We start from the raw sequence: 20,581 nt of genomic DNA on the forward strand, positions 1-20,581 counted from the left end.
TCTGGCACAACTTCCTCCCACATCCCTCCCACATTTCCGGTTCACGCGCGTCAAAATTGCATATTTTGACGCGCGATGGATTTTTCTTGGACACGCGTTGAGGTGCGAATGTGCACGCGTCAAATTAGGGGCGTTTGGGGCGTTTTCGCTCGCGTCTATCGCGTTCGGTGTGAACACACCGTAAGGCCTCAAATCCGAAGTACCTGACTCCATGGTATAATTCTCAAACACGTAGCCTAAAGCAGATAACCCGTAAGCTGGAGAGGAAATGGCGTGTCACAAATTTAGAGGATCATCATTTAGCCTGGAGAAATAGTTTGCTGCTTTATAAGAAAGCCCTCCGCAAAGCCAGAACATCTTACTATTCGTCACTGATTGAAGAAAATAAGAACAACCCCAGGTTTCTCTTTAGCACTGTAGCCAGGCTGACAAAAAGTCAGAGCTCTACTGAGCCAACAATCCCTTTAACGTTAACTAGTAATGACTTCATGAACTTCTTCACAAATAAAATTTTTATCATTAGAGAAAAAATTACCAATAATCATCCCACAGATGTAATATTATCTACAGCTACTTTTAGTACCATCGATGTTAAGTTAAACTCTTTTTCTCCAATTGATCTTTCTGAGTTAACTTCAATAATTAATTCCTCCAAACCATCAACGTGTCTTTTAGACCCCATTCCTACTAAACTGCTCAAAGAAGTCCTGCCATTAATTAATTCTTCGATCTTAAATATGATCAACCTATCTCTAATAATCGGCTATGTACCACAGGCCTTCAAGGTGGCTGTAGTTAAACCTTTACTTAAAAAGCCATCTCTAGACCCAGCTGTCTTAGCTAATTATAGGCCAATCTCCAACCTTCCTTTCATATCAAAAATCCTTGAGGAATGGCTTATTTGAAGCGTTTCAGTCAGGTTTCAGAGCTCATCACAGCACAGAAACAGCTTTAGTGAAGGTTACAAATGATCTTCTTATGGCCTCTGACAGTGGACTCATCTCTGTGCTAGTCCTGCTAGACCTCAGTGCTGCGTTCGATACTGTAATATCCTATTAGAGCGATTAGAACATGCTGTAGGTATTACAGGTACTGCACTGCAGTGGTTTGTATCATATCTATCTAATAGACTCCAATTTGTTCAAGTAAATGGAGAGTCCTCTTCACACACTAATGTCAATTATGGTGTTCCACAGGGTTCAGTGCTAGGACCAATTCTATTTACATTATACATGCTTCCCCTAGGCAGCATCATTAGAAGACATAGCATAAATTTTCACTGCTATGCAGATGACACGCAGCTCTATCTATCCATGAAGCCAGGTAACACAGACCAATTAGTTAAACTGCAGGAATGTCTTAAAGACATAAAGACCTGGATGGCCGCTAACTTTCTGCTTCTTAATTCAGATAAAACTGAGGTTATTGTACTCGGCCCTGAAAATCTTAGAAATATGGTATCTAAGCAGATTCTTACTCTGGATGGCATTACCTTGGCCTCCAGTAATGCTGTGAGGAACCTTGGAGTCATTTTTGACCAGGACATGTCCTTCAATGCACATATTAAACAAATATGTAAGACTGCTTTCTTCCATTTGCGCAACATCTCTAAAGTTAGAAATATCCTGTCTCAGAGTGACGCTGAAAAACTAGTTCATGCATTTATTACTTCCAGGCTGGACTACTGTAATTCACTATTATCAGGATGTCCTAAAAACTCGCTGAAAAGCCTTCAGCTGATCCAAAATGCTGCAGCAAGGGTACTGACAGGGACTAGAAAGAGAGAGCATATTTCTCCTGTTTTGGCTTCCCTTCATTGGCTTCCTGTTAAATCCAGAATTGAATTCAAAATCCTGCTCCTCACATACAAGGTCTTAAATAATCAGGCCCCATCTTATCTTAATGACCTTGTAGTACCATATCACCCCATTAGAGCACTTCGCTCTCGCTCTGCAGGCTTACTTGTTGTTCCTAGAGTATTTAAAAGTAGAATGGGAGGCAGAGCCTTCAGTTTTCAGGCCCCTCTTCTGTGGAACCAGCTTCCAGTTTGGATTCGGGAGACAGACACTATCTCTACTTTCAAGATTAGGCTTAAAACTTTCCTTTTTGCTAAAGCATATAGTTAGGGCTGGACCAGGTGACCCTGAATCCTCCCTTAGTTATGCTGCAATAGTCGTAGGCTGCCGGGGATTCCCATGATGCATTGAGTTTTTCCCTTCCAGTCACCTTTCTCACTCACTATGTGTTAATAGACCTCTCTGCATCGAATCATATCTGTTATTAATCTCTGTCTCTCTTCCACAGCATGTCTTTATCCTGTTTTTCTTCTTTCACCCCAACCGGTCGCAGCAGATGGCCGCCCCTCCCTGAGCCTGGTTCTGCCGGAGGTTTCTTCCTGTTAAAAGGGAGTTTTTCCTTCCCACTGTCGCCAAAGTGCTTGCTCATAGGGGGTCATATGATTGTTGGGTTTTTCTCTGTATTTATTATTGTGCTATCTACTGTACAATATAAAGCGCCTTGAGGCGACTTTGTTGTGATTTGGCGCTATATAAATAAAATTGAATTGAATTGAATTGAATTGAATTGAATTGAATTGACTGCAAAGGAACTACAAACTCAAGGTCTTGCATTGAAAAGTTGTAATACAATATATTTTAGAGTATGTCACAATTTCCACCCTTAGTTGTACCACTACCAATGAAAGGTTAATGGTGTTAGATTTAGTGTCTACTTTTGTTTATGTTTTCCGTGTTAATTATCTACCAGACAATGTGAGCCCCAAAACGCTCTTCAATATTATACTGTCAAAGTACATGTGTAGTATGGTGAAGAGAAAAAAAAGCTAATCAAGCTAATCAGTGACATACGAGTCTATGAGTGACCTTCAAATCATAGACTCAAGTCTATGAGTTGTACAGAACCTACACAAACCTCCTTTAAATGCAAGAAGTAGTTTACGTATTTGAATTGGTGTGAGAAAGGGTTTGAGATCTTCCGCCTCCACAAACAAAAGATCACTTTTTTGTTGTACACCAATAACGTCCGTCAGATGTTGTACAATGCAGATTATTTTCTCTCTGTCTAGTGCCAGCAGGAGGCTTGTGAGTTCCTCTTCAATTTCCATCCCTGAAAAAGAATTAAGGTGTAGGGAGGCAACAAAAAGGCCTGCCATGTTTTGAAGTGGTAGTGGGTAATAATCCATCAGACTGTCAGCATTTACACACACACTTCTTTCTGTAGGGCAACACAAGCAGTGAAGTCCAAGGTCAATGAGAAGTACTGAGTGATGCAACTCGAGCACAAAGTACAATTCAGAATCATTAACAAGTATAACAGCTATCTTCCCAAAAACCAAGCCATCATCAGTGTCATCTACAAAGGAAACATTGCCTTTGACATACTTGGTACCTTTGTAGACAACTGCTGACACATCCAAAGTGGTCTGATTAGTGCAGCCTGCTCTTGCCGCAGCTTCTTGAATGACAGCGTTGTAAAGATGATGATTATAATTACTTGCTTCTCCAGTGATTTGAACTGTAGGTGGAAACAGTTGGCCCACTGAGAGGTAGGACTGCAGTAACTGATGCCGTTCTGTCAGAGTCTTGCATAAGTTGACAAAGTTGTGCACTGTTCTTGTACATGCTTTGAAATACGAGTGCTTGCTCTCAAACCTAAGGGTCCACAAACGAATGAGTGGTCCAAAGTGAAGGATAAGCTCTGCATAATGTAACAAATAGTGATGTTTAGCTTTTAAAGCTTTGTCAGGAAACCTACTGTGTCTCAGATGTATATAGTCCTCTATCAGTATCTTTAGGTAGGCGATGTCATTGTGACTTATTATGGGGGCACATACAAGATCAACAATGTCTCTAAGTTTAAGGCATAACTGCCAAACCTCACTATCTACAGGATGTTTTATCTTTTCACCAATGTACAGAGGCTGCTGAACCCCCCAGCCTCTGCCCTGTTTTCACCTCACATGGCTTACTTAAAGCATCACTTCCTACGTGTTTGAACTGTACAATTGCTCTGTTTAACTGGTTGTATGTGAAATGTCCTTCCACTTGCACAAGGGTATCAATATATAGCGACAAGTCACTGGAAACCACTTCTTCAAATAAATCATGGCCCAAACATGGAGGTAACCCAGAGCACACATGGAAATACTTCAGTGAATTAAACACAGAGTCAAATTTAATGCCATTCACAACCGAGTGGTCACTTGTAGAGAGGACCTCAACACTGTCTTTATAGTTATCAGCTGTTCTTTTTTGCCCAAGTGATAGTGGATCATTGATAAAGCTTTCCCTGTCAATTAAGCAGTATCTGCAAAAATGTTTGCTGCAGCTGAAATTCCCAGTGAAACCACCTACGCAGTGGGAGCCCAGATTGTCTCCTAAGATGGCTATCAAAGCTGCCTTCATTATGGTTCCATCCTCTACCAGAACCCCTGTCTCTTCCATGTCTTTAAGGTCTGCAATAAGACTGGAAAAAACTTTGTTATGGCCAAAAGTTTTGAAGTCAGTGTCCCTGCAAAGCAGAACAAGCTGCATTGCATCAACAGAGGACCGGTTGTGTGGTAAGATCTCATCTAGAGTCATGTACACTGCCAGGATTTTATGTTTCTTTTTGCCAGGCCATAATGGATTAACCACTTCAAATGGATCTTGGTAGAGAATGAGTGAAAGAGATGATGGATAGTGCTGTAAAAGTGCATTATCCTTGACATTTTGACCGTCTGACACATCCTCTAAAACCATGTCTGGTGATCGGCGCAGTTTTGACTGTTTGTACTTTTCCCGTATTGTGGGTTGTCTCAAGGGAGACTTCAGTTTTTCTTTAATTGGCACATACTGAAAATAACGCTGTTTGCCTGTACTGTCAGATCCTAAAAAAATTTGAGTGGGTTCCACATAACTGAAATTTTCTTTGAAAAATGTCTTCCTTGTTTTGTCAGATCTCAACACATCTTTATTGTACAGTGTTAAGAGATCATTCTGTGAAAGTTCTTGAATGATGTTATCCACTTCTGCTTGTGGAATATTAAATGCAGACAGTTTGTCAGACAGTTTTGCCAGAACATCGTGCATTGCACAACTGTGAGGATCCTGAAATTCCTCTATGGTGCACTGTATAGTGCTGGTTGGCAAGAGCATTTTAGCCTGCATTTTTAAATAAAACAAAGCCAATCGATATAGAAATAAATCTTCATCAGTAGTATTGTGCTGTGAATCCCTGTCTTCTAATAGATTAACTGTGTCCTGTCCTTGTACCGGCCATTTACCATTCTCTCAAATAAGTGAAAAAACACTTACCTTCAGACTGATTAGCTGGTTCAAGTTCAACTTTGGTGTGTTCCATGTCAGTCAATATTAGGGAAAAAGTGTGAAGTTTAGATGTTTCATTTACTTTTGAGATACTCCCGCATTAATTGGATGAGAAATTTGGAGTCTAGCAGAGTTGTCACGAATAGCATACGATCTTCAGATATAATCTAATCAACTGTGCATTTAACCTGATTGAACTCCATCCAGTTACCTCTGACTACTTCTAAGTTGCACATCTTAACGGTCCGTAAATTGTCTCTGTTGTTCTTCCACCATCTCATCATCTCTATGTGCTGCAGCAAACTGGGACTGTGGCACAGAATAGTTGATGGTCATGTTGTTCTCCTGCTTTGCAGCTTTGATTGAGTCTGAATCGTGTCTTAAATGTGCACAACTAAAAAAAGCAGATCGATATTTTCTTCTTGTTGTTATTTAATGGTGGTTGGCAACCAGCGAAAGGAGCATTAACCACCTCAATAAATATCTTCTATCCGCCATTGTTGTTTTGAAAGTGAATACCCGACGTGTGCGCCATACGTCACGTTGTACGTCAGGTAAAGGTGTGGTGTCGGCTATGGCTCTCCCAATGAGATGTGTAACAAGTGCTACACACACCTGTCGCATAAAACGGTTTAAAAACGTAACAGTCGCTTTAAAAACACAACCCAACGCGCTAAACATGAACAAACAGAAACACCTGTGTTACATTATCATGTATATCCAGGACATCTCTTCTGAACCAAGACGAAGTGGTGCTACAAAGAAATTATTTCTATAGGAGAGTGCATTTAATAGCAGTCTGGCCTGCCACAAAATGCACCGCTAAAAATACAGTTTCTGCTTGTCCCAGAATTTATTAAATTTGAGAGTGAAGCTGTAGGACTGATGTTGGTTAGTGGTGTAGGTTTCATGGATGTGACACCTGAACTTGTGTAAAATGACCACCAGAGCATATTCCGAGACTTCTGGTTAGTTCACTGTAGTTAAGCAGAGGTGTCTTAAAAGTACCACCTTATACAGAAAAAATGAAGTTCCAGTATAAGAAAGAATAAGAAGAGAAAAAAGCTACACCCTGCTAAATGAAGTAACTTTTAAACATTAGTCTAAATATAACATATAGAAAGGAAATCAGTCTAAGTATACGTTACCTAGTAAGTATACTACTAATGCTTCTTGGGACTATATTGGCCCAAGATCTAGTGGATGAAACTGTGTTTTTTGCATTAAGACAACGTCATCTGTCAGCTTGGAAGCTTCAGTGAGAAACTCATGTGTTAATTGTGATAAATTATAACGAACTCTTGAATTTCTGCACTGATATTATCTCAGTCACTGATGCTAAATCATTAGCCTAGCAAGGGGAGAACCACAGAACAGTGATCAGCAGTGTGGCCGGTGGACATAATTTACAAGAAATACCTAAAATTGATATTTTTCAAATTAAATCTGAAATTATGCACAACATAATATTTATTACTAAATATGGAAATTTATAAAACAATCAGAAATGCTGAAAAAAAGCTGCAAAACAATTTAATGGCAATCTCTGCTTCTACCTTTTTTCTTTTTAACCTTTCTCTCAGTCCTGGCTGTGGTTGTATCTGCATTAATTTTCTTCACTTCAGAGTCTCTCCTGAGATGAAACCTGCTCTTGCCCTTCCTTCCCTAAATGAAGCTTTATCCTAGAACAACTCAAAACTGGGAGAAGACAGATTTACTGGCCTCTCTTTCACTACATTACCTTCTACTCCAGAGTAGAGCTGGCCTGTTTGGTTGGTGCCACATTGGATAAACAAAGTGGTCTTTATGTGGACAAACTGATCTCCTGGCTCTATCACTGTCTGCCTCTGGCTTCTGGGGGCGTTACTGTGGATTCCCACAAACACAGACAATCACTTTCTCACAAACACACCACAACAAGCTTGTTGATTTATGTATCTGTGCATTTTCATATTTTTGTGTTCCATGTGCTCTATGTTTTGTTTTTTCTAAAAGTTGCAGTAGTTACATCCTCCCCCCTCCCCTTCCTTTTTCTCTTCTCTGGCCTGTTAGCTCAGAAATTGTCATGGAACAGATATCATTTTAGAACTGAAATAACACCAATAGAAATGAATAAAGAGATAAAACAAACACATGAGCAGTGGCGGTCCTAGCCTGTTTGGCGCCCCGGGCGAACACTCCCTCTGATTCTGATTGTTTCAGGATGACCTGCCATTATCCAATGACACATCTGCTTACCTGGATCTTTTGCTTGTTTCTCCTCCGCTTCTTTTCTCTTTTTTCTAAACTGAGCACCTGATGGCTTTGAACTTTTCTTGTCCATCTTCCATTGGTTTTAATTTTGCACTCCAGTATGAACACAAATCCCCCATCTTGAGGATCGCAACATAATAACCTAATAGACCTACACCTTAGTTCACAGATTCACTTTGTCTAGGGTTTATTTCTGGGATTTCACACAACCCAGGATTCAAATCATGAATACATAATGTGCTTGGATTTATAACAATATGAATGAAATGTGCTCTATTTGGAAGCAGCAGGTCCCCCTCCCCTTTCGACGGGTTATGTGTGAGACTTTAAATCATCAAACTGTAAATTATAAATTTTAAATTGTTATTGATCCCTTTACCCCGAGTCCTAAAGTGTATATTTATTTTCTTACTCTTCTTATATTTATTGTTTATTTACTTGCACTGCTGTAACTGGGGCCTCGTCGTCTCATCTCTCTATATACTGGACTGTATGTAGCGGAGATGACAATAAAGTTTACGTCTTGATGCATTCTCAATCATCCAGGAAAGTAAATCTCCAAAAGTTGATTCTGTTCATCTGGACGTAGCGTTTTGTGGGAGAAACGTTTCGTCACTCATCCAAGTGACTTCTTCAGTCACTTGCCCGTGATGCCCCCCCCCACCACGATGCCGCCCCGGGCAGCCGCCCGTGTCACCCATATCAAAAACCGCTACTGCACATGAGCATGAGGAGCCTATACAGAATTTATAGAGCTTATCTTGGAAAAGCAAAATGTGTTTTGTGCAACAGTTCATTCGGATCATAATTCTGACTCCAAAAGCTGCCAGACAGGATTTTTTAAAAACGTTTACATACTGTATAATTATTCACTGGTATACCTCTACAATCCTATTTCTTATACATGAACTCCAGTCTATCAAGACCGCAAATGTGGTAACTAATGAAAACTAAAAGTACACAAAGGACACAAAATGTTAAAGAGAATTTAAAGTAAACTATTTTCTGTTGCCTAAATGGAAGAAGGCGCCTTTGCCTCCACACCTTAACAGAAAAATGAATACAGTCAGGGGGTAAAGTGAGATTAGGCAAGTGGGGGAACACTATGATTTGTTGCAGTGGCTCAGAATGGGGAAATGCATAGCATTTATACTTTTAACCCCCAAGTATAAATGCTATAGATGATAATGTTGAGCATAAAGTACCAAGCCTGTTTTGTAAAAGTAACAAGTAAAAAGTACAGACATTTGAGTTAAAATGTAGTAAGTAAAAGTAAAAAGTAAATACTCTAGAAGTACAGATATCTAAAAATTCTTCTTGAGTACAGTAATGAAGTATTTGTACTTTGTTACTTACAACCTCTGCTTAATTTCAATTTGTCTAAAATTTTAAAAAATGATTTTCATCCAAAGGCATAAAGAGAAATTCCTCCTCTTCAGAAAATTCTATAACCAGATTAATCAACTCTGTGTTGGAGTCAGTCAGATCATTTCCATAGAGAGGCACTTTGCATCAGCAGCACCATGCTCCAGTGCTCTGGGAGAGTTTATAGTCCTGAGAGTTGAACACTGGATGACTGACAGCTGTCCTTCATCACAACAGAAGCCACAGAAATCCTCCTCATCAAAAACATGACTTTGATCTGCGTCCTCATCTGGACTCTCCTCTGCTGCTGCTTCACAGGTAAAGTCCAGAGAATCAAACTCCTCTCCTCTATCAACATCTGTCCCTCTGAAATGAAGCCCACAAAACCATGAAGCTGCTTTATGTTTTTGTCTCTGTATCCTCAGAGTCCAGAGGACAGATCACAGTGACTCAGCCTGGAGCAGAGAGCTCTGCTGCGGGAGGAACTGTGAGCAACAAATGTAGGACCAGTCAGGATGTTTCTAATTCTAACCGTTTAGCCTGGTACCAACAGAAAGATGGAGGAGTTCCTAAACTGCTCATTTATGCTGCTAGCTATCGAGCATCAGGGATTCCAGCTCGTTTTACAGGCAGTGGATCAAACTCTGACTTCACTCTGACCATCAGTGGAGTCCAGGCTGAAGATGCAGCAGTTTATTACTGTCAGAGTGCTCACTATACCAGTCAGTGGGTGTTCACACAGTGAAAAACAGTCGTACAAAAACCTCCCTCAGTCAGACTGAACAGAAACTGAACTGACTGCTGCAGCTGGAAGATACTGCAGAGACTGATACAGTTCACTGAGGACACACACACACACACACACACACACAGGTTAATTTCTCTGTTAATTAAAAGTTGTTTATTTTTTTAGTCCAGAAATACAAAGTCCAGAGGAGCCAAAAGTGGAAAGTGAGAAAACTCTTCCCCATGACCTCCGTATCACCTATGATTTGTTAAAAGTGAACAATCAGATCAGGAGAAAGAAACATAATGTTAAAACATTTGAAACTCAATACAATACATCTCGTAGAGCTTTTATTTTAAATAATATAAATATAAATATATTAATGTCCTACTAGTGTGTGGCAGCCACACCAGCACACGCAAACTGCTGTGTGGGTGCTGATCTGGATTTTGACGTGACCAACACAATGCATTACTGTTGTTCATGCAAAGTTTATAATGGAACAAGGAGACAGAGGTTGGTTTGGGGTTTAAAGTTAAAATGTGGAAATTAGCTGCTCTGCTGTAAAATCATACAATCGCTCATATGACCAAACAGAAGCATTTCATGGAGTGGACTGATTTTTGTACTTAAAGCTTGGAACCATCAACAAGTCTCCTAATGAAATTGACACCTTCTTCACAATGAGAAGCCTCGGGCCTCGGGGGAGCCTGATCGTCCTGCAGGGACTTTTGCTGCTGGACACACGACAGCTGGGAGAAGTGGAGTGTCGTGTGTCGGGGGGGGGCACAGTTCTGCAATGCTATATACATATGGACAGTATTAACAGAGGGAAAAAAAGTATACATATATAAAATGTACAAATATACAAGCCGGTTTTAAAAAAGTAATATGTAATGAATAGTGTTGTGTATATACAGTTGGGTTATTGCATATAGAATTGGTATTGCACAGTGGTGGTTCATAGAGGAAATGGGAAGAAAAAAATTCGGGGGGGGGGGGGGGGGGCTGTGTGTTATCGGTGCATGTGTGAGTTCAGGGTGGTTATGGCTTTGGGGAAGAAACTGTTTTTGAGTCTGTGGGTTTTTGTGCTGATGCACCTGTAGCGCTTCCCTGAGGGAAGAAAACAGGATAAAGACATGCTGTGGGAGAGAGAAAGAGGTTAATAACAGATATGATTCGATGCAGAGAGGTCTATTAACACATAGTGAGTGAGAAAGGTGACTGGAAAGGAAAAACTCAATGCATCATGGGAATCCCCGGCAGCCTACGACTATTGCAGCATAACTAAGCGAGGATTCAGGGTCACCTGGTCCAGCCCTAACTATATGCTTTATCAAAAAAGAAAGTTTTAAGCCTAATCTTAAAAGTAGAGATAGTGTCTGTCTCCTGAATCCAAACTGGAAGCTGGTTCCACAGAAGAGGGGCCTGAAAACTGAAGGCTCTGCCTCCCATTCTACTTTTAAAGGCTCTAGGAACAACAAGTAGGCCTGCAGTGTGAGAGCGAAGTGCTCTAATAGGGTGATATGGTACTACAAGGTCATTAAAATAAGATGGGGCCTGATTATTTAAGACCTTGTATGTGAGGAGCAGGATTTTGAATTCAATTCTGGATTTAACAGGAAGCCATTGAAGGGAAGCCAAAACAGGAGAAATCTGCTCTCTCTTTCTAGTCCTTGTCAGTACCCTTGCTGCAGCATTTTGGATTAACTGAAGGCTTTTCAGCGAGTTTTTAGGACATTCTGATAATAATGAATTGCAGTTGTGCAGCCTGGAAGTAATAAATGCATGAACTTGTTTTTCAGCGTCACTCTGAGACAGGATATTTCTAACTTTGGAGATGTTGCACAAATGGAAGAAAGCAGTCTTACATATTTGTTTAATATGTGCGTTGAAGGACATGTCCTGGTCAAAAATGACTCCAAGGTTCCTCACAGCGTTACTGGAGGCCAAGGTAATGCCATCCAGAGTAAGAATCTGGTTAGATACCATATTTCTAAGATTTTCAGGGCCGAGTACAATAACCTCAGTTTTATCTGAATTAAGAAGCAGAAAGTTAGCGGCCATCCAGGTCTTTATGTCTTTAAGACATTCCTGCAGTTTAACTAATTGGTGTGTGTTATCTGGCTTCATGGACAGATAGAGCTGCGTGTCATCTGCATAGCAGTGAAAATGTATACTATGTCTTCTAATGATGCTGCCTAGGGGAAGCATGTATAATGTAAACAGAATTGGTCGTAGCACCGAACCCTGTGGAACACCATAATTGACCTTAGTGTGTGAAGAGGACTCTCCATTTACATGCACAAATTGGAGTCTGTTAGATAGATATGATACAAACCACTGCAGTGCAGTACCTGTAATACCTACAGCATGTTCTAATCGCTCTAATAGGATATTATGGTCAACAGTATCGAACGCTGCACTGAGGTCTAGCAGGACAAGCACAGAGATGAGTCCACTGTCAGAGGCCATAAGAAGATCATTTGTAACCTTCACTAAAGCTGTTTCTGTGCTGTGATGAGCTCTGAAACCTGACTGAAACTCTTCAAATAAGCCATTCCTCTGCAGATGATCTGTTAGCTGTTTGACAACTACTCTTTCAAGGATTTTTGATATGAAAGGAAGGTTGGAGATTGGCCTATAATTAGCTAAGACAGCTGGGTCTAGAGATGCTTTTTAAGTAAAGGCTTAACTACAGCCAGCTTGAAGGCCTGTGGTACCTAGCCGATTATTAGAGATAGGTTGATCATATTTAAGATCGAAGCATTAATTAATGGCAGGACTTCTTTGAGTAGTTTTGTAGGAATGGGGTCTAAAAGACACGTTGATGGTTTGGAGGAATTAATTATTGAAGTTAACTCAGAAAGATCAATTGGAGAAAAAGAGTCTAAATGAATATCAATGGTACTGAAAGTAGCTGTAGATAATATTACATCTGTGGGATGATTAATGGTAATTGTTTCTCTAATGATTAAAATTTTATTTGTGAAGAAGTTCATGAAGTCATTACTAGTTAACGTTAAAGGGATGGTTGGCTCAGTAGAGCTCTGACTTTTTGTCAGCCTGGCTACAGTGCTGAAGAGAAACCTGGGGTTGTTCTTATTTTCTTCAATCAGTGACGAATAGTAAGATGTTCTGGCTTTGCGGAGGGCTTTCTTATAAAGCAGCAAACTATTTCTCCAGGCTAAATGATGATCCTCTAAATTTGTTACACGCCATTTCCTCTCCAGCTTACGAGTTATCTGCTTTAGGCTACGTGTTTGAGAATTATTCCACGGAGTCAGGTACTTCTGATTTGAGGCCTTAGTTTTAAAAAAAACTGTTTCTATGTGTTTTTCGATTAGGAAATGAAATTCATCTGATAATTTTAAAATCAACCTAGGGAACGAAGAAATAAAGGAGGTCAAAGATTTTAAGTTTTTAGAAATAATCTTAGATCCACATCTTAAATTTGACAAGCATGTAAAGAAGATCTCTAACACGGCCAAGGCTAATCTGAATTGTTTTAAGTTAATTCGGCACTATATACCCACTTCAGCAGCTTAGTTAATTATGCATTCTATGACATTTTCTCATTTTTCATATTGTATGACAGGTTAGACCCAAGCAGCACCATCTACAATTCAGCCTGTGGTATCCTTATATAACCAATCTTTAAAGATAATGGATAAAAAATCTGTTCGGTGGCATCACTGTCACATTTTAAAGAAATATAATCTACTTAGTTTTAAGAGTTTTAATCATCTGTGTTTTCTTAAATTAGTTTTTAAATGTATAAATAGGATGGCCCCAGAGTGTCTCAATAGATACATCCAGAGACAAGATAGTAATTGTGTTACTAGGAGTAAAGTGAACAGCAACTGCAAGATATTATATCGCAGATCTACATTCGGTCAGTCAGCTTTTTCTATAAAGGCCTGCCATCTGTGGAACACACTTCCAACCGATATCAAATTGATTACAGACATCAGATCTTTTACATTGAAGGTTAAAGTGTGGTTAAAGGGAAATCAAAGATGTAGGCATTTTAACTAATGATTTTAATTTTATTTTAAATTATTGTCGATTAACTGTAATTGTATTTATGATGTAATTTGGTTTTATGAAAATGTATGTTTTATTGTAAAATGTATTTATTTAGATTGTAAGCCCAACAAGGGACAATTGTTGAAAATTAGCAGTAGCTATAAACCTATGTGCGGTACATCAGTTTCATGTCTTGCACTTGAACTATGTTAAACTGCACTGTCCCTTTTAAATAAATAAATAAAATTAAATTTTCACTGGAGCTGCAGTATCCAGAGTCGTAATGGTGAGGAGGTAAAATTATTAACAAGATAATTGACCTCTGTTGGAGTAGCATTCAGGTAGCTGCTCTGCTCTATGTTGGTACAGGGCATAACTTTGTTACAGCGCTTTCAGAAAGACATCTACTTTGATAAAGTCTACTCTCCACTGCTGTGTAATCAATTATTGTAAATGTAAATGTTATCAGGAAATGATCAGACAGCAGAGGGTTTTCAGGAAACACTGTTAAATGTTCAGTTTCTATTCCATATGTTAAAACAAGATCTAGAGTGTGATTAAGGTGGTGGGTGGGTTCTTTTACATTTTGAGAGAAGCTAATTGAGTCTAATAACAGATTAAATGCCATGTTGAGGCTGTCATTTTTAGCATCTACATGGATGTTAAAATCACCCCCAATAATTATTTTATCTGAGCTGAGCACTAAATCAGATAAAAAGTCTGAGAAATCAGAGAGAAACTGTGTAAGGCCCAGGTGGACGATAGATAATAACAAGTAAGACTGGTTTCTGAGTTTTATAGCTGGGGTGGACGAGGTTAAGCATCAGGCTTTCAAATGAATTAAAAGTCTGTCTCTGTCTTTCGTTAATTAATAGGCTGGTGTGAAAAATTGCTGCCACACCGCCCCCTCGGCCTGTGCTTCGAGGTTTCTGGTAGTTAGAATGACTCGGGGGTGTTAATTCATTTAAACTAACATAATCATCCGGCTGCGACCAGGTTTCTGTAAGGCAGAGTAAATCGATTTGTTGATCAATTATTAAGTCATGTACTAACAGAGACTTGGAGGAGAGAGACCTAATATTTAATAATCCACATTTCACTGTTTTACTCTTTGGTTCAGATGTGGATACTGTATTGTTCTTTCTTTTTGAGTTTTTATGTTTAAATTGTTTATTGCTGGTTTTTAGTTTGTTTTTTGTCTGTTTGGGAGCTGACACAGTCTCAATGGAGATGGGTTTTTAGGGGGGTAGCAGGAGGAGAGAAGCTGCAGAGAGGCGTGTAAGACTGCAACTCTGCTTCCTGGTCCCAACTCTGGATAGTCATATTTTGGGGGGTTTAATAAATTGGTCCATATTTCTAGAAATGAGAGCTGCTCCATCCAAAGTGGGATGGATGCCGTCTCTCCTAACAAGACCAGGTTTCCTCCAGAAGGTTTGCCAATTATCTATGAAGCCCACATCGTTTCTGGGACACCACTCAGACAGCCAGCAATTTAAGGAGAACATGCGGCTAAACATGTCACTCCTGGTCTGATTGGGGAGGGGACCAGAGAAAACTACAGAGTCCGACATTGTTTTGGCAAAGTTACACACCGATTCAATATTGATTTTAGTGACCTCCGATTGGCGTAACCGGGTGTCATTACTGCCGACGTGAATTATGATCTTACTGTATTTACGTTTACCCTTAGCCAGCAGTTTTAAATTTCCTTCAATGTCGCCTGCTCTGGCCCCTGGAAGAAAATTGACTGCCGGTGTCTCTAGCTTCACGTGTCTGAGAACAGAATCACCAATTACCAGAGTTTGACCCCCGGCGGGTGTGTCGCCGAGTGGGGAAAAACGGTTAGACACATGAACAGGTTGGTGGTGTACCTGGGGCTTCTGTTTAAGATTATGCTTCCTCCTCACCGTCACCCAGCCGCCCTCTTTCCCCAGCTGCTTGGGGTCTGCCGGGGAACAGCTAGCGGGGCCTACGCTATCTTCGGCTGCACCAGCTACAGGGACCTGGCTAGCTACGGGTGAATGAAGGGTGCGAAGCCGAGTCTCCAATTCAGTAATCCTGGCCTCCAGAGCTGCAAATATGCTACATTTGTTACAGGTATCATTACTGCTAAAGGAGGCCGAGGAGTAACTAAACATCTGACACAATGAGCACGAAAGTGCAGGAGGGACAGGTGAAGTAGCCATGGTGCTAACGAGTTGGCTACGAGCTAAGCTAAGCTAGTGAAACAGTACAGAGACAGTGAGTGAATACTTTGGCTATAAATTAGGTAGTGAGTACACAGAAAGGGTGATTCAGATGAAGCACGTTAAGATTATACTATGAAGAAGGAATGTATCTAAAAGTTTTTAATTAAATTGCTAAGCAGAAAAGCTACTCAGAAACACCACTGTGTTTGAGCAGGAAGAGGAAGTGATACTCTACCACAAAGCGAGCGAACACCACGTGACAGCGCCACCAAGAGTGCTGATGTGAGAGAGTCTCCATGGTATAAGAGGAATGAAGAAATAGAAATTATTTTGCCCAAACATATTCCCTCATTTGATGTGACAGAGAGCTCTGTCTAATATATTTGTAAAAAAAATGAAGAGAGACAAAACCATCAGGATATAAACATGTAATTATTGGATAGTGATGAATTCTTAGATCAACATTAATACATTTTCAGTGACCTTTCGCTCTAAGAGGACAACTGGTTCAACGTCAATGCAGCAAACTGACTCACAGCAACACTCAGATCATTTCCATAGAGAGGCACTTTGCATCAGCAGCACCATGCTCCAGTGCTCTGGGAGAGTTTATAGTCCTGAGAGTTGAACACTGGATGACTGACAGCTGTCCTTCATCACAACAGAAGCCACAGAAATCCTCCTCATCAAAAACATGACTTTGATCTGCGTCCTCATCTGGACTCTCCTCTGCTGCTGCTTCACAGGTAAAGTCCAGAGAATCAAACTCCTATCCTCTATCAACATCTGTCCCTCTGAAATGAAGCCCACAAAACCATGAAGCTGCTTTATGTTTTTGTCTCTGTATCCTCAGAGTCCAGAGGACAGATCACAGTGACTCAGCCTGGAGCAGAGAGCTCTGCTGCGGGAGGAACTGTGAGCAACAAATGTAGGACCAGTCAGGATGTTTCTAATTCTAACCGTTTAGCCTGGTACCAACAGAAAGATGGAGGAGTTCCTAAACTGCTCATTTATGCTGCTAGCTATCGAGCATCAGGGATTCCAGCTCGTTTTACAGGCAGTGGATCAAACTCTGACTTCACTCTGACCATCAGTGGAGTCCAGGCTGAAGATGCAGCAGTTTATTACTGTATGGGTGAATTTGATTCTAACTCTTGGGAGCTCTTCACACAGTGAATAACAGTCGTACAAAAACTTCCCTCAGTCAGACTGAACAGAAACTGCAGTAACTTCCAGCTGCAGCAGAGACTGACACAGTTCAATGAGCACAAACACAATTTCATGAAGGCACTGAATTTTTCATCATATCACCTGAAAATCAAAAGTTCACTCTTAAATGATTATTATGGTGGAAACTTCTTTCTACCCACTCAAAACTCAGGAAATGTCAAACTGACACAGTTGTTTCTGTGAATCTTTGAGCAGTTAGAAGATGCTTGATCATGAACTTTGACCTCAGCTTCATAATGGATCACAGACACACTGTCTTTAAATAAAAGAAACAAATCTCAACACTCAGTCACCCTGAAGCTCAACGATTTCTGAAGATTATTAAAATGATTCGTTTTAAGAAAACAAAGACTGATCTCAGTCAGTTCAGTGTCAGCGTGGTTCTCCAGGTGTCCCTTTAATAAATAAATCCAATTTTAAAGGGAAAAATAATTTTTTTAATTCCAAAAATCAAATCCGTTTAAAGTAAAATATATCCAGTTTTACATTCAGCTCTTATGAGACCAGAGTTTTTCAGTTTTTTCTCATCTTCATGTTCAGACATCAAACATTTGAAAGTGAGGCCTTTAGCCTGCATGTTAGCAGCTTTCAGCCAATCAGAGCAGAGTTCAGGATGAATAAAGTCCCTTAGTGCATTAGTGTGAACTCATCTGCCTTCTGCAAAGAGGACACCTTCTGTTCATTTAGATCAGCCACAGAAGAACTCAGGCACACATTTCATAAACAGCTTCACTATCATTAGCTCACACACTGATGCTAAATCAGTAGCATTTCAAGCCAAGCAGCCATCAACAAGAATTCCTGTCACTCCGCTGAAGTCAGAATTAGTCTCATGTGATGTTTTCTTTAGGCTTCCAAATTTCTGTTGATAAGCTCATAAGTTCACACAATTCTACCTTTGAGTCCGCCCAGGAGTCTTGATAAAGTAATATGTTCTGTTGGTACTGTTGGTTGCGCTCTTTCTCCTTTCTTTCTCCGTCTCCCTGTGTGTTTATGTTTGTTTGCACTCCCGGATTTTTTGGGTCGCCGGAGGGATCACGACCCCGGAAGTGTTCCCACGGTGGAGGCAGCCACACCTGCCGCTCGTTACTGGCAGCCGGCTGCAGCAGATTACGCTCATCGGGAGTGCGGTATTTAAGTGTGTGGATCCAGTCGGTGTGGGGTTCTTAACAACAAAAACTGTTGAGTGCAACTGTAGACAAGCTAGTGGGAATGACCTCGCTACTGTGGATTCCCTGCTGAGCTGTTTTGTCTGTTTGCCACCAGGAATCGGGAGCCGAGTCCCGGATTGGAATTGGGGTTTTTGGAGTTGTCACTTTTCACTGTTTATGGACACTTGCACTGTGTGTGGATTCAGCGAGAATCGCCACGAGAGCCACAGTGCTGAATTCTGGACATTATTGTGGTTTTTTCACTCACTGTTCACCTGCACCCGAGTCCTGCATTTGGGTCCTCCTTTTCCACAACTCCACATCTGTCATCACAGTCCGTGACATTGATGGGATGTTAAAAACAGATCATGTATTCATATTACTTATTGAGGAAACAATAAGTGTGCGTCTGAGCTGATTGGAAGGTAGAAAACTAGATTAGAGGCAGATTAGAAACTAGAAAGGATTGGGGTAGTGAAATTAATTTTTTAATTACCTCTGTAAATGTCACGGCCGGAGGGATCGACGAGACGCTGATCGGCCTTTTCTGTCTTTCTCTCTCTCTCGTGCTCTCTCTCTCTCCTCCTCTCTGTCGCCGGGGCGGAACTCATTGTGGGTTCACGCCCTCGGCCCACGCCCACGGAGAAGAACACACCTGACGCCCATCTAGGTGAACGGCATTTAAGCCAGGAGGTGACTGCTGGTCTTTGCTGGATTGTTGTCTGCCACGTGTTAGTGAAAGTCGAACTTCAGCTCAAGATAAGTCAAGTGTTTCCTGTGAATATCGTTCTCATTCCTGTCTCCTTATTTACAGACCTCCTGGATTACCCCTCTCGTATGAATCTGTGTGTCAAGTGTGAAAGAAGAGGACTGCCGTCATGTATGTGGAGAGTTGGAGAACGAGTGATTTTCCCCCTTGGATTTCCCTGGAGCCCGTCCCTCACATTTCTGTATATAGCACTACCCTGCACTCTCTGTATATACACCTTGGTGACCTCTGTAAATAAATCCTTGTGTTCAGCTGATTCAGGAGTTCCGCGTTTGAGTCCCCTGCATTGAACCTTAACAGTAAATCCTTCCCCTCACATTCGTCTGGAATAATCAGGCCCCATCTCATCTAAATGAACCCATAGCATCATATCACCCCATTAGAGCACTTCGCTCTCACACTGCAGGCCTACTTTTTGTTCCTAGAGTATTTAAAAGTAGAATGGGAGGCAGAGCCTTCAGTTTTCAGGCCCCTCTTCTGTGGAACCAGCTTCCAGTTTGGATTCAGGAGACAGACACTATCTCTACTTTTAGGCTTCAAACTTTCCTTTTTGCTAAAGCATATAGTTAGGGCTGGATCAGGCTGCTGGGGGATTCCCACCTTTACTCCCTCTTCACTCACTATGTGTTTATACACCTCTCTGTATTTAATTATTAGTTATTATTAATCTCTGTCTCTCTTCCACAGTCAGTATTGTCTTGTATTTATATCTATATTTATAAATTACATACTAAGTAATGTTTTATAAATGATGAATTTAGCATTTACTAATATCTTACTAATGCTCACTAGTGTGTCAATATTATAAAGTGTTAAAAATACATTCATGTTAGAACTATGTCTTCTGTTCTGTTGTTCATTATGTTTCTGAATAATTATCAGCTTTTCTCAGGAGCAGAAATCAAAACTATTTCTCCACTGGATGTCATGAATGAAAGAATTCATGACATTAGCTCTGCAAGTTTCTTTTGACATCAAAAGAAACTTGCAGAGCTAATCTGAATTAGCCCAGTAAACAAGACAAACATCAATAACTAAATTATTTTAAATAAAATAAAAACTTTTGTCTCACCTAAGCAGTCTAACAAGAAGTTATAAAATAAAATGATAAGATATTTCATAACAAACACAGTTTAATAAACTTACTTGAAACATTCAGTCTGGTTCCTCCACCAAAAGTCCACCACAGTAATACAAACTCATACAAACTGTTGCAAGTGCAAAAGTTTCCAAGCAAAATGTGTCTTAACTCTCACCTACAAATGAACCTTCATGTTATGTATGTCTACAAGCTTTTTGTTTTTACATTGACCCTTGTGTCACCTTTTCACAATAGATCTCAAGAAAAAACAAACATTTTTATATCAATTAAGTTTAAGCATAGAAGCAATTACTTATGCGTAAATTTTATCATAACCAAAACAAACTCCCACCAGGTCCTACCATGATCATACAGCCCCTTATTTCAAATTACACCCTAATGTAACAATACCTTCTAATTCTACTTTATCAGACTTAACTAAAATATATGCTTTCCTTCC

At 40.3% G+C, this 20,581-nt stretch overlaps 1 long non-coding RNA gene and 2 gene segments (V, D, J or C); 1 reads left to right on the forward strand and 2 right to left on the reverse strand.

Annotated features, from left to right (window-relative positions):
• LOC102076541 (Ig kappa chain V-V region MOPC 21-like) overlaps positions 1-20,581 on the reverse strand; it is an 811,057-nt gene that overhangs the window by 332,613 nt on the left and 457,863 nt on the right.
• LOC102076925 (Ig kappa-b4 chain C region-like) overlaps positions 1-20,581 on the reverse strand; it is a 489,463-nt gene that overhangs the window by 247,324 nt on the left and 221,558 nt on the right.
• Positions 16,589-19,491, forward strand: LOC112843417 (uncharacterized). The gene is made up of 3 exons (XR_003215736.1): positions 16,589-16,636; positions 16,744-19,002; positions 19,086-19,491. It is a non-coding gene; the product is annotated as an uncharacterized LOC112843417 (long non-coding RNA).

This window comes from Oreochromis niloticus, linkage group LG22 (genome assembly GCF_001858045.2).
Source record: "Oreochromis niloticus isolate F11D_XX linkage group LG22, O_niloticus_UMD_NMBU, whole genome shotgun sequence".
NCBI classification, from domain to species: Eukaryota; Metazoa; Chordata; class Actinopteri; order Cichliformes; family Cichlidae; genus Oreochromis; species Oreochromis niloticus.